Source organism: Salvia splendens, chromosome 13 (assembly GCF_004379255.2).
Source record: "Salvia splendens isolate huo1 chromosome 13, SspV2, whole genome shotgun sequence".
Lineage (NCBI taxonomy): Eukaryota > Viridiplantae > Streptophyta > Magnoliopsida > Lamiales > Lamiaceae > Salvia > Salvia splendens.
In genome coordinates this window covers 34,958,418-34,962,525 of record NC_056044.1, presented here as the reverse complement: position 1 = coordinate 34,962,525, position 4,108 = coordinate 34,958,418, and positions in this window count along the sequence as shown.

The window sequence follows — 4,108 nt, the reverse complement described above, 5'->3', positions numbered from 1 at the left end:
GGCTGTTGAGTTCGGTTTTTGAGCTCGGTGATGGTGTTCGGTGTCAGAGCTCGGTGTTACGAGCTTAATCGAGTTCGGTGTTAGAGTTCGGTAGCTCGGCAGCTCCGTGGTCTGGAGAGAACGATCAAAACATGAAGAAGAGTTCGGCTGTTATAACAACTCGTTTCAACAGCCGTTGGATGTACTTAGTTAGTCATGTTTAATCCTGACCGTTAGATGGAAAATAGCCGTTAGTTAGTTTTGAGCTTTTAATAGTTTGTTATTCTGCTTTATTCAGTAACATTTTCATCTTCCGTTTCTAGAGAATAAAATTCTCTTTCGATTTCCAAGTCTTGATTTTTCCTCTCCCAACATTCGACAATCTGTAGCTAGGATTAACAATTGGCGCCGTCTGTGGGAAAGAGGTGAAAGGAGGTTGGTTTGCGGACGATTCAAACGATCTCGATGGCGACAAGGCTTGAGGCTGAGAAATTCACAGGCAAGAATGATTACGGTCTGTGGAAGATGAAAATGAAAGCGATTCTGATCGATCGTGGTTTGGCGGCGGTTTTGGCTCCGGTAGATAAGGAGAATGCGCCAGTTCTTGATGAGAAAGCACAGGCGAAGTTCGATGAAATGATACAGCGAGCTCACAGTGCGGTTATTCTTTGTCTCAGTGATAAAGTTCTGAGGGAGGTTCAAGAAGCGACCACGGCGGTTGAGGTGCTAGCGAAGTTAGATGAGGTCTATTTGGCAAAATCCCTGGCCAATAGGCTCTATATGAAGAAGAGACTGTATTCGTACAATTTTGTAGCCGAAAAATCGATCGTCGAACAATTGGAAGATTTTAATAAGATCATTGATGATCTTGGGTCCGTGGATGTGAAGATCACGGATGAAGACAAGGCTATACTGGTCTTGAATGCGTTGCCAAGTTCGTATGATCAGCTAAGCGATGCAATAATCTACGGCAGAGATAAGCCAATCACATATGCCGAGGTTCATGCTGCGTTGATGGCGAAAGAGATGCTGCGATTGACAGGTGGGAAGGCATTGGAGACACAGGCTGAGAGTCTCAATGTCAAGAAATTCAAGAATAAGAGTTTCAAGAAAAACCAATATAATGAGTTTAAGCCTTCAAGCTCGGAGGGGAGAGAAACTCGGTCCTGCCACTGGTGCAAGAAACCAGGGCACCTCAAAAAGGACTGCTTCGTGTGGAAGAAAAAGCAAGCGGCTGAGGGAGGAAAAGCTGTCAACACAGCAGAATATTGCGAAGAGGATGAAGTTTCTGTTGCTTTGAATGTGATGGAGGAAAAGGGAAAGGAATCTTGGATAATGGATTCAGGGTGTAGCTTCCACATGAGCCCGAATCTGGACTGGTTCGAAGACATTAAAGAGTCAACAGGAACTGTCATTCTAGGCAACAACCAAGTGTGCTTGATAAAAGGCATAGGTATCATCAAGTTGAAGATGGAGAATGGGTGTATGGTGACTCTGAGTGATGTTAGGTATATTCCTGATGTTAAAAGGAATCTAATATCCTTAGGCTCTCTTGAAAGAAAGGGATGCAGATTTGTCTCTGAAGGTGGGCAGATGGTTGTTAGTAAGGCAGGAAGATCTATCTTGAAGGCAACTAGAAAAGGCAGTCTATATTACATGATGGCTGCTGTTCAGAGAAGAGACTCAGGGCATGCACACAATGTGGTTGGTGATTCTTTGAGTCTGTGGCATACCAGATTGGGGCACCCAGCAATTGGTAGTATAAAGGAACTGGTCAAGAAGGGTGTATTGCAATGCTCAGATCAGACTGATACAACTCAATGTGAGGAGTGTGTGTTAGGGAAAGCCAAGAAGTTGCCATATCCCAACAGCACACATTCTTCAACAATGCCTCTAGATTATGCCCATAGTGATCTTTGGGGGCCTGCACAGGAGAATTCAATTGGAGGTGGCAGATACTACATGAGCATCATAGATGATTTCAGTAGAAAGGTCTGGATTTACATATTGAAGCAGAAGTCAGAGGCTTTCAGCTGTTTCAAAACATGGTGCAGTGAGGTTGAGGCAGAGAAAAGGCTGAGTTTGAAATGCTTGAGGACAGATAACGGGTTGGAGTTTCTGTCCAAAGAGTTTGATGAGTTTTGCAAATCAAAAGGCATCAAAAGACACAAAACAGTTCCATTAAATCCGCAACAAAATGGAGTGGCCGAGAGGGTAAACCGCACTATCCTTGAGAGAGTTAGATGCATGATCTTGGCTGCTGGGATGAAGAAGCGGTTCTGGGCAGAGGCTGCATCCACAGCTGTTAAACTGATCAATAAATGTCCTTCTTCCAGCATTGGAGGGGACACACCAGATTTCAGATGGTATGGGAAGCATAGTGGCTATGATGGCTTGAGGACTTTCGGTTGTAAAGCTTTTGCTCATGTGAAGCAAGGTAAATTGGAAGCAAGGGCCCTAAAATGTGTTATGATTGGATACCAATCGGGTGTGAAGGGCTATCGGTTGTGGTGTGTGGAGCCAGGAAATGAAAGAGTTGTGATAAGTAGGGATGTAACTTTCTGGGAAGGTGAGCTGCCTTTTAAGAAAAATTCAGAGACTGCAGTAGATAGTTCTGGATTTGAGGTGGAGATTGGGGGAGTTCAACAGGAGCAGCAGGATGAAGATGAAAGAGAATCTGAGTTTCCTGATGCCTCTGATCTTGGACAACCAACTCAGACGGCAGCAACACCAAATGAGCCAGGAAGCTATAAGCTGGTTAGAGACCGAGGTAAAAGGATCAGAAAGCCACCAGAGAGATACTCTGATGCTGAGTTCCTGTTTTATGCATTACTAGTAGCTGAGGAAATAGAGTTCTCAGAGCCAAGCACTTATGAAGAGGCTATGGACAGTAAAGATGCAGAAAAATGGATGCAAGCCATGATTGAGGAGATTGATTCACTGCTTAGAAATGGGACTTGGGTGCTGGTGGAAAGGCCCAATGGTAGAAGGGTAGTGAGTTGCAAATGGATTTTCAAACAGAAGCTGGAAGGAGCTGATGGTAAAAGTGTCAGATTTAAAGCAAGGTTGGTTGCTAGGGGTTTCACACAAGAACATGGTATTGACTATGATGAAGTGTTTTCACCTGTTGTGAAACACACTAGTATCAGAATCTTGTTGGCTATTGTTGCAAGAAGAGATTGGGAGCTTGAACAACTTGATGTCAAGACAGCCTTCTTGCATGGAGACTTGAAAGAAACCATCTATATGGCACAACCAAAAGGCTTTGAGAGGCCAGGTGATGAGGGAAAGGTGTGCTTGTTGAAAAGGAGCATATATGGTCTGAAACAAGCAAGTAGGCAGTGGCATAACAAGTTTGATGATCACATGGTTAAGAGTGGTTTTCTGAAATCAAGCTATGATGAGTGTGTCTACATTAAGAGTGTAGGTGGAGCTGCTGTGGCATACTTACTCTTATATGTGGATGATATGCTCTTGGCTGGAGCAAGTTTGAAAGAAATTCAGAAAGTTAAGGCTGATCTCAGTAATGCTTTTGAGATGAAGGATTTAGGCTCTGCAAAACGAATTCTGGGTATGTCTATTTTCAGAGATAGAAAGAAGAGAGAGATTGTGTTGTCTCAAACTGATTATGTGCAGAGAATACTCAAGAGGTTCCAGATGAGTAACATCAAGGAAGTCTCAGTTCCTATGAGCCAACAATATAAATTGTCTGCAGACCAGAAACCAAAATGTAAGGCTGAGGAAGATGAGATGAGACAGATCCCTTATGCTAGCATCATTGGTAGCATCATGTATGCTATGATTAGCACAAGGCCGGATGTGGCACAAGCTATTTCAGTAACAAGTAGATATATGTCCAACCATGGTAAGGAGCGTTGGGCTGCACTGAAGTGGTTGATGAGATACTTGAAAGGAGCATCGGATGTTGGTATTCTGTTCAAGGGAGGAGAAGACCATGAAGGGGATGCTTTGGTTGGCTGGTGTGACTCTGATTTTGCTGGTAACTTAGACACCAGGAGATCTCAGTCTGGGTTCCTATTTACTTTGTATGGATCCGTCATCAGCTGGAAAAGCAGCTTGCAGGGAGTGGTTGCATTATCAACCACAGAGGCTGAGTTCATGGCTATGA